Source organism: Chinchilla lanigera, unplaced genomic scaffold (genome assembly GCF_000276665.1).
Source record: "Chinchilla lanigera isolate Chin_1 unplaced genomic scaffold, ChiLan1.0 scaffold00031, whole genome shotgun sequence".
Taxonomy (NCBI): domain Eukaryota; kingdom Metazoa; phylum Chordata; class Mammalia; order Rodentia; family Chinchillidae; genus Chinchilla; species Chinchilla lanigera.
The window spans coordinates 3,447,669-3,458,537 of NW_004955432.1; the positions used below are offsets into that span (position 1 = coordinate 3,447,669).

The 10,869-nt window shown below is 41.9% G+C and overlaps 1 long non-coding RNA gene across 1 annotated transcript in view; it reads right to left on the reverse strand.

Moving 5' to 3' along the window:
* LOC106148902 overlaps positions 1-10,820 on the reverse strand; it is a 19,646-nt gene extending 8,826 nt beyond the window's left edge. Inside the window, exons 1-2 of the long non-coding RNA XR_001234654.1 lie at positions 8,912-10,820; positions 7,638-7,745 (exon numbers count right to left, since the gene is read on the reverse strand). This is a non-coding gene — a long non-coding RNA (uncharacterized LOC106148902). The remainder of the gene's footprint in view (positions 1-7,637; positions 7,746-8,911) is intronic.
* Between the last annotated feature and the right edge of the window lie 49 nt (positions 10,821-10,869).

Consider the following 10,869-nt stretch of genomic DNA (forward strand, 5'->3'; position numbering starts at 1 on the left):
TTACTATTCACTAATACTTTGTTGAAAGATGAGGAATAGAGAAAAAGTTGGACACAGGTTCTAAATACATTTCTCATTGTTTTCTTTATTTTTATTTTTTTTATTTTTTTGGTTTTTCTCCGGTACCGGGAACCGAACTCACGACCTTGCACTTGCCAGGCAGGCGCTTTGCCGCTGAGCTAAATCCCCAGCCCCTCATCCTTGATTTTCTTTTTTCAACAAAAATATTTTTTCCAAGTGATTATGTATATGGTTTAAGAGTTAAATTTTTTGTTTTGAGCTTTTAAATTTAAATTTTAAATAATTATTTTCTGGTGCTGAGGATTTAGCTTAGGACCTCATGCATGCTAGTTAGCTAAGTAGTCTGTCACTAAGCTAAACCCCAGCCCTATTTATATATTTTTATGACTATAAAATAAATACAGTCCATTGCATTTCACATTGCATCATTCAGGAGAATTTAATCAAGCCACATTAATAAATCACCACAGAAACCCCACAACCCCTTTCCTGGGATGTCGGCTAGCAGCAATGAAAGTTTCCTCGTTCATCCACATGTTCAGCAGCAGGTCAGCCACTGTTCTGCTCTGTGTCATCCTCACTCAGGACTCAGCCAGCCAAGCCAGCTGACCTGTGCAGTGCTGACCTGTGGCAGGGGCAGGGACAGGGAAGCAGGAACAGGCTCTTGCAGCTCTGCCCGTAAGTGACGTATTACTCCCTTTTGCCTTGATTTCATCAGCCAGCACCATCCACAATGCCAAGTCTGACGTCAAAGGGGCAGAGAAGTATAATTCTTATCCAGGGAGTGACATCAAACATTCTTAAGCAATCAGTCTGCTGGAAATATTGTTTTCCTTGGAGTTTATAATTCCTTCTTCTTAGGTTGCCTAGCTTTCTCTGTATCTACCAGCATTTCATCTTTTTATGTCCCACTAAAGCCATGAATTTTGTTCATAAAGTTCAGGCACATTAGACGCTTGATCCATCACTTCTGATGTCTTTTCTGTTTGTCATTTTATGCTGGTCTTTCATGTAAAGGGGTTTCTTCAAATGAGTGGAGGGCCTCAACTATTCACCCACATTTAAGCCTCCAGAGGCTGAGCCAGGAGGATTGTTGTTTAAGGCCAGCCTGGGCAACATAATAAGACTCCATTGCAAAAAAAATAGAAAGTACTTTAGAGCCCATGTTGGTATGAACAGGACAGGGTTTGTCAACTGTTGAGCTTCACTCTTAAGAGACAAGCAACGAGCCACATTCTTCACTGTCAGACCCCAAACTTCGGTATTTGAAGGCCTCTTCCCTTGGACCAGCTGCTTTTCTCCTAAGAGAAAGATTTCAATCTCCTGACAGGATCCCAGCATTCTAAAATCTGAATTTGAGAGGAAGCTGGTGAAGCCTGTCTTGTAATTGAGTATGCACAATGTCACCAAATTCTGCTTTCAAGGGAGGGGGCTGGGGTAAAGAAATGAAGGGAAAAGTAAAAAAAAAAAAATGAGCCAGCGTGGTGACACACGCCTGTAATCCCAGCACTCGGGAGGCTGAGGCAGGAGGATCATTGCGAGTTCGAGACCAGCCTGGGCTACAAGTGACCTCAAGTCTAGCTTGAACTGCAGAAAAAAAAAAAAAAGACAAAACAAAAAAATGAGAAAAGAAGGAAAACATGGAAACAAAGCTTTTATAAATAAGGTGGGCAGGAAGGGTTGAAGGGGGAGGGTAAGGGAATGGGAAAAAACAAGTTATATCATGTACAGGTACAAATTCTCTTTGATGAATGTGATTGCTATGTATATCTAAAATTACCAATAAAATCCGATTTAAAAAATAAATTCTGCTTTTCTGTGCAATGGGCCATGCCTGTCCTCTGCTCTGCCTGGGTGTCTAGAGATCTCTGGAGCAGCCTGTCCTCAGAGTAAACATCTCTCTTTTGGTCGGGCAGCATGGAGTGAATCAGAGAGTAGAGTGGGAAGAACCTTCCTTCTGTTGGAAAAACTTTCACAGGAGATTCTGCTCTCAGAGATACGGCTGCTCCATTTTTAGAGTCTTTCCAGGGCTCTGTGACATCAGTAGGTTCCCTCTCTGGCTGGCTGTGCCTCCTAGCAAAGCTTAGCAATTGACTTTCTCAGCTTTAGTAAGTCAGTTAAACTCATCCATCTGCTTTCTTTAAAAAAATTTTTTTTTAGATTTCTTCATCCATTTGTTTTTTAATGTTCCTAAGTTTTATCTACATCCTTTTCAGAAAGGCTCTCTTTCCCTGTTTGCTTTGTTGTTTTATATCATTTTTATCCCCTCACTGTCATTTTAATGAGTTGAGGGAACAGAGAAAAACCAGTGTGTTCAGTGCACCATGTTTAAGCTAAAGTCTTGTTACCATTAGGCCCTCACATGTGTGCATATAATGAACATTTTTCTAAGCAAGAAAGGAAGATTTTCTAAGGAAAAATCAGGTGTAGTTACAGGTAATTTCACAAAAATTGGACACAAATACAGTAACAGAAAATCTACACTTAATTTAAAGGCAGTCTTTAAAATAATCGTATGTATTACACAGAGTACATGTGTTAGTCTCACCATAAACAGGGGCTGAGCGCTGAGATTCAACCCCTGGCAGTCTGACAACACAGCCTTCATGCTGTGTAACATGGTACATCATTTTCTAAGCTACAGGTGATCTCGCTATTTTCAATCTGTCAAGTCATTAATCAATCTCTGTTTATTGTTAACTGTAGCTATTACAGCAAGTTTTTAGTGTAGATTATTGTGTGTATTTGATATGGCAAGCTAGTGTCACTGCAGACATATCCATTTGAGATACACATTGGAGATAGAACAGAGTAATCTATGGCAAATTTTAAAGCACAGTCATTCAAACTATGAAGCCTGGCATATGTTAGATTTGTAATACAGACAGATGGGCATTTCCTATGAAAGAAAGCAGTTACCATCTGTAATTTGAGAGGTCAGAAGCAAATAGAAATCCCACACTAGCAATATAAAACTTAATGCACCTGTTAAAACAAAATATCTTCAAGAGTTTAAAGCTTGGCGTGATGGCACACACCTGTAATCCCAGCACTTGGGAGGCTGAGGCAGGAGGATCGTTGGAGACCAGCCTGGGCTACAAAGTGAGCTCAAGTTCAGCCTGAACTGCATAGTGAGACTCTGTCTCAAAAAGAAAAAACAAACAAACAAAACAAGAGTTTAACATATTAAAGCACCCATGGCCCAGGTATACTCAACTTCTAAAAAGAAAAAGTTTACTTTGGCTCAGTTTTAAACAGTCCTGCCGGGGGCTAGGGATTTAGCTCAGCAGCACAGCGCCTGCCTGGCAAGTGCAAGGTCATGAGTTCAATTTCCCGTACTGGAAAAAAAAAAAAAAAAAAAACAGTCCTGCCCATGACCAGTTAACTCCATTGCTTTTAGGGCTGTGGTGAAGGAGCACATCATGGCAGGGAGTAAAACCTAAAACTAGTCACCTCACAGCTAGGAAGTGAAACAGCACTTGAGCAGAGTGCTGGGGTTCCACTGCCCGTGAGTTCCCCCTCAAGGGCATGCCCCAATGGCCTAAAGGCCGCTCACTAGGCCACACATCTTAAGGGTCCTGGCACCTCTCAATATCTCCATGGTGGACACCAAGCCTTTCCCACAAGGACCTGTGGAGGACACTTAATACCAAAATAACAGAACTCTGTTACTCATTTTCAGGATCATTCCCTACATCCTCATCTAACTGGTAACCACTGCCCCTCCTCTAATTTTATTTCAAGCTTTTCATTCTTCAGTTGGTTTCTTATCTTTCTAGGTCATTCCCTGTTGGACCTAAACTGCAAACTCCAACAATTCTTCAGCCTCATCAGATACCCTACCATCTTTTCACTGAATTTCACCCCCTTACTTTTTCTGTGTGTGCAGTAATAGGGATTGAACCTAGGGCCGTGTGCACACTAGGCAAGCACTCTACCACTGACTATACCACTAGCCCCTTAATCTTACTTCTTACAACACCTGAGATTAAAATGTCTTCTTTGCTTCTACCCTTAACTGTTTTTCCCTTCTTTCCCCATTATACTTGCCCAGCCAAATCTCAGTACTACTTAGCACTGTAACTACCCACTTAGTACCTGGACATGAACAAAAAATAAGGCACAACCAACTAGTCTCTACAAATTCATGACCTCTCCAGACATGAAAAACCAAATAAGTACTAACACAATTATAGTGGGAGACCTTAATACCCCACTCTCACAAATAGATCAACTAGGCAAAAAAAATCAGCAAAGAAATATCAGAATCAAACCAAGCCTGTGAACAAACAGACTTGATAAATATTCACAGTGTTCCACCCCAAAACATCAGAATACACATTCTTCTCAGCTGCACAAGGATGTTCTCCAAAACATACTACATATTAGCCCATGAAACATGTTTAAATAAATGTAGAGGAACTGAAATCATCCCATGCATACTATCTGACCATAGTGCAATGAAAAGAGAAATCAACAACAGAAATCACAAAAACTACATAAACACATGGAAATTAAAAAACACACTTCTGAACAACCAATGGGTCACACAGGAAATTAAAGATTTAATTAAACAGTATATATAATTAATAATGCCAATACAACATACTGAAACTTATGGGATGCAATGAAAGCAGTCCTACAAGAGAAATTTATAGTGATGAACTCTTACATCAGGAAAGCAGAATGAGCTCAAATAAACAACCTACTGTTGGGGCTGGGGATTTAGCTCAGTGGCAAAGCGCCTGCCTGGCAAGCGCAAGGTCGTGAGTTCGGTTCCCGGTACCGGAGAAAAACCCCCAAAAAAAAAACAAAAAAAAAAACAAAAAAAAACACACAACCTACTGTTAAATCTCAAACTTCCAGGGAAAAAAAAATTAAGGGAGGAAATTATAAAAATCATAAATTAATGAAAGACTAAGAAAACAATACAAAATCAATAAAAAGTAGGTTCTTTGAAAGAATACATAAAATTGATAAATGATTAGCCAACCACATCAAAAAGAGGAAATAAAAACCACAAATTTAAGCAATTAGGAACGAAAAGGGGGACCTCACAAGAGGTCCTACAGAAATTCAGAAGATCACCAATAGCTACTATGAGAACCTATATTCTAATAAGATGAAAAACACAGAAGAAATGGACAGATTCCTAGACACAATCAATTGCCAAAACTAAATCAAGAGGATATAAAAATTCTAAATAACCCAATATCAGCCAATGAAATTAAAAATGTAATTTAAAAAATTTACCAACAAAGAAAAGCTCAGGTCCTGATAGATTAATTGTTGAATTCTACCAGAAATTTAGAGAACTAATGCCACTAATGCTGAAACTCTTTAAGAAAACTGAAAAGAAACATTACTTCCAAAATCATTTCTGGAAGCAAGTAATACCCTGATTCCAAAACCAGAGAAGAACTCAACTAAAAAAAAAAAAAAAATACAGGCCAATCTCTCTAATGAACGTAGATGCAAACTGAAATCATTACAGATGCAGCAAACCATCAAGAAGGTTACGCACCATAACCAAGCAGAATTCATCCAAAAAAATGAAATACTTAGGAATCAATCTAATTTAAGAAAGTGAAAGATCTATGACTTGAAAACTGCAGTACTCTGAAAAGGTGATTGAAGAAGGTATCAGAAAATGGAAAGATATCCCCAGCTCATGGATAAAAGGAATCAACATAGTGAAAATGGCCATACTCTCCAAACTGTTACACATATTTAATGCAATCTTGATCAAAATACCATTAGCATACCTCATGGAACTAGAGAAAACATTCCTAAAATTCATATGGAACCGGAAGAGACCTAAAATAGCAAAAGCATTTCTGGGCAACCAAAGGAAGTCAGGGGATATCACAATCCCTGACCTAAAATTATACTACAAAGCTACTATGATACAATCAGCATGGTATTGGAAAAAAAAGCAGAACAAAGAATCAGTGGACCAGAATAGAAGATGCAGACACAACTCCAAACACATTAAACCACCTTATCTTCATCAAAAGAGCCAAACAAGTTCACTTGGAGACAGTCTCTTTAACAAATGGTGCTGGAAAAACTGGCTTTCCACGTGCCAAAGACTAAAACTAGACCCATGTCTATTACCAGGCACTACACTGAAGTCAAACTGGATCAAAAATCTAAGTATTGAAATAGAAACACTATTATATAGGAAAAGAAAATAGGTAGAAATCTTGAAGACATAGGGGTAGGCAGTCTTCATGAATAAAACCCAGACCACATAGGAAAGACTACAGAGAATCAACAAATGCTATCTCACCTTATGAAAAACCTTTTGCACAAAAAATGAAATCAACAACAGAGTGAAAAGACAATCCACAGAGTGGGAAAAAATTAGAGCCAATTGTTGCTCAGACAAAGGACTTCTATCTAGAACATATGAAGAACTGAAAAAAATCAGGTCCCCAAAATTCAAAGACCCAACCCAAAAATGGGCACTTGAGATAAATGTACACTTCTCAGATGAAAAAATACAAATGGCAAATAAATATATGAAAAAATGTTCCATATCATCAGTCACTTGAGAGATGCAAATTAAAACAACACTGAGATTCCATCTCACCTCAGAAAGAATGGCTATTATCAAGAAGTCAACCAATAACAAATGCTGGCAGGGCTGTGGGGAAAAAAGGAACCCACTGTTGGTGGGAGTGTAGACTGGGGCAACCACTGTGGAAATCAATGTGGAGATTCCTCAAAAACTAGGATTAGAGGTGCCATTAGAGACTTAAAAACATCATACCACGGTGATATATGTGCACCCATGTTTATAGCAGCACCATCTGTAATACCTAAATCTTGGAAACAACCCAAATGCCCATCAGTGGAGGAATGGGTAAGTAAGACATGGTAGTTTTATAGAATGAAGTACTACTCAGATATAAAGAAATATAAACTTGAGGCTTTTATAGGTAAATGGATGCAACTCTAGACCATACTTGTAAGTGAAATAAATCAGACCCATATGTGTAAACAATGTATTATCTCACTGGTGTGAGTAACTGAATGAGTAAGTAGGACCCAAAATATACAACAGATATTGTGACTAGGAAAGAAACTGTTCAAAAGAAAAAAAAAACTGTGATGGAAGAAAGGGGAAAGGAAGGGAAATGGAAAATTATACACACACACACACACATACACACACACACAAGATAGTTGAGATAGTTACATAGCTAGTTTCTCTTAGTCCATTGAAAAGAAAGGTTTGTGCTAGTAGTTTTTGGACTCTATTTCATGCCTCTATCTCGTACTCTGAATAACTAGTATGAATATAACAATATACAGTATATTAATTATTGTTACTCTCCTACCAGCCTGTTTTGAAACTGTTTTGGTATTACCTTTTCTGTTTAAAATAATAAAAAAATAAATTTTAAAATTCATAACCTCTCCCTAAAGGAAACCTTACTATGATTCCCTAGTCAGTTCACTCTCCCTCACTCATAGATCCTACTTTAACCTCTGTTTTCCCATCTTTACTTTCAGTTAAGGAATATGATAGCTAGAGTAGGTAACGCGCTACAACAAATGGACTGCAAAGGCTATAGTTCCGACTCAACAGAAATGTATATGCTGCTCACATAATCGAATGTTCCCTGTGCCTGCTGTCCTTTCTCCAGGTACCTTCTTCCTAGTGGCTCTGCACTCATCTGCATAATCAAAGCACAGGTGCCTCGTTGGGGGTCCAGCTGGAGAAAGAGTAAACCAATTGTTATGATTTAGATCAAGAACGACCCCTAAACTCTCATGAATGCGGGGGGGTTGGGCTTTCGGATTGCATCATGGGGGTGCTACCACTGAATGTGCTGTTAGGAGATGGGATGTGGTCAGAAGAGGCAGTCACTGGGCGTGTGACCTGGAAGGGGGCATCTCCCTCCCTGGCTCCTCCCTTCTCACTCCGCTTCCTGGCCACCAGGAAGTGAGCAGCTCTCAACCAGGACTCTCTGCCAACCCATTTCTTTCTTTGTGCCAGTCAACCACAGTCTGTAACTGTGAGCCAAAATAAACCTCTCCTGCTATAAATTGCAGGTGTGGGGTATTTTGTCCCAATGACCAAGACACTAATGAAGAAGGCATACATATTCTCAGAGTAAAGGCCATGGCCTGGCAATAGCAGGCATAATTCCTGCTCACATTCTCTTGGGATGACTTTGTAGCTGACTACACTAGCTGAAAGAGAGGCTGTGAAAAGTGCACTGCGTTGAGGGAAAGAGGAGAAATAAACTGTGATGGCCAATGAGCCATCTCCTGAAATAATCTTGCTTATTTCCAGCATCAACTAGAAGAGAACCTCTACTCTCTCTTGCTATCAAATCTACCCAGTTACTTCAATATGTCCCATTAAGTGGGAACTGTGAAGATTGAGTCCCTAGCTATCCCAATTAGAAAGTGGATGCTTCCAAACTGTTCATTAGAATAATGTAGTCATAATGACCACACCACTTAATTTCAAAATGCAGACATACCTTCTTTCTTTGTACCTTTCAACCTCTGCGGTTTTGGGTATTGTTGATCAACACTCCTTTGTGGCATGCATTTATGAAACTTCAATTTACCTTGCCTTGAGGATTTTGCATTACCCTGGATTTCCTATCACTTCTTCCCCCTCTCTGCTGGCCTCTCTCATCTAGCTCAGAGCCTTTCAAACTTTGATATGTTTAAATTTTGGGGGCAGGGGTCTTTTACTGAGACAGGGTCTCGCTACGTAGCCCAGGCTGAAGGCCCAGGAACTTTCAGTGATCCTCCGGCCTCAGCCTCCCAAATGCTGGGATTACACGCCTGGCTTCTTGGGTTCTTGTTAAATTGAAAATGCATGTTGTAGTCACTTTTCTCAACACTGAGACACAGTACCTACCAAGGTTTATTTTAGCTCACAGTTTGTAAAGGTCTCAGTCCGTAGTCAGCTGGCTCCAAGGCACAACCGCATGGCAGAGGGACGCGGCAGAGGAGAAACTGTCCAGGGCATGCAAGGTAAGAAGGAGCAAGTAGCAGCCTTCCTTCTTTCATTCCATCCAAGCTATAGCCCTATTGGTTGGTGCCACTTACACCCTGGGTGGCTCTTCTGTCTTCAGTAAACCCATTCAGCCACCCCCAGAACTATGTGACTCCAATCAGCAGACTAATCCAGATATCAGACACTCATAGTCCCAGCATCACTACATCCTGGATCCAGCCACCTCCAAAAAGCCCCAGGCTTTGGGGGGACATCTGGACATAAACCATAACAACGTAGAATCACCAGGCCCGGGATGGGGCCTGAGATCAGCATTTCTAACAAACCTTCTAGTGCTGCCCACTCTGCTGGACCAATGGTCACACTTCAGCAAAACTCAAAAGAAGGAATTTTCCAAGATTCTGCCGTCTTCTGTCACAATATCACTGTGGGGCTGATACTTTCCCATCGATTTTTTTGCTCAGTCCTCTGTTCCTAAACTTCAAAACCTTAATTTCTGATTTCTCAGGGTCCACATCTACGTGTCTACTTTGAAAACCCTTCAAACCCTTAAAATGTCCAAATCTATAGTGATCATCTTCTCAAAAAGGTGCTCCTTCTCCTTTCTCTTAGAACTGCCCTCCTTTTTCTACTCCTTATAATTGTCCACAAACTCAAAGCCTCTATTATTGTTCTCTTGCTACCCCCAATTAATCAGTTACAGTAGTTGACAAATTCTGTAGATCCTTCCTGCAGATCACCTCTCAACCACATCCTTTTAAATTCGGTAGTCACAAAGAAAAAGCTTTTGCTTCCCTCAAATTTTTAGACCTTGAAAACTCAAAATACTGAATCAAACACCAATTCACCAACTTGCCGCGTGCGGACCATTCTCCTTTGTCTGCGCTGCATACCCTAGAGCTTGTGCTCTTCCTGGAACACAGCTTTCTCCGGCCTTCAAGTACATCTTCATGCTGTTGCTGTAAAACCCTCCCCACTTCCTTCAGGGTCAATCCCCTTGCCTTCTGCGTGCCGCCTTCCTTTCCCGATCCCTGTGACAGAGCTAGACGCTTTGACGCTCTCTGCAGAACTCTGTACTTCTGCGTGGCACCTATCACGGTCTTTTACTATAAAACTGTTTTACCTTTGTTTTATTCCTTACTCTGAGAGCACCGAGAAAGTCAACTCCCGTCTGTAAGGCCGCAGCATCTCACCTATGGGGAGTGTTCAAGGTGGGCTGGGTCAGAGTGGTTTATGGACACGGTGCCACGAAGTGTAGCCAGAACTGGAAGACAGTACAGCGGGGTTCCAGCTCGGGCATCAATTGCCATGTGCCCGAAGGGTCTGAGTTCGTCACTTCGCTCAGCTTGTCAAATGAACTAGAGCCACGGACAGAGTAGGTGGACCGCGGGACACCGCCGCCTGACTACGGAGAACCGAGCAGTTACTCTCCCTAGGAGATCCGGCGCAGCACCGTCCCGACTTCACGAACGGGAGGTCGCCCTCGAGTTGCGGGCAGCCCGGCCGCCCTATCTCACAACGTTCTCCACGCCAGAGCTCTCCGCGACGCAGGTGACCCCCGCGAGCGGCGGGGCGTGGCCTTGGCGCCCCAATTTCCCGCCGGGCCTCCCTCCTTCCACTCGCTCCGGGAGAGGCCCTTCTCTCCCCGTGACCCCGAGGCCCGCGGCGCCTCCGCCTACGTGAGCCGTTTGGACCCTGCCCGGCCCCCGTAGCTCCGGTCTTCAGCAGGTGGTTCTGGTCTTCTCTCCAACTCCGGGCGTCACGTAACCCGCGCGCCTCCACGCAGCGCCGGCGCCGCGACCCACAGGGAAAATAAACAAACCCGCGCGGCGGCGAGCGCCAGGCCCCGCCCCGGCCTC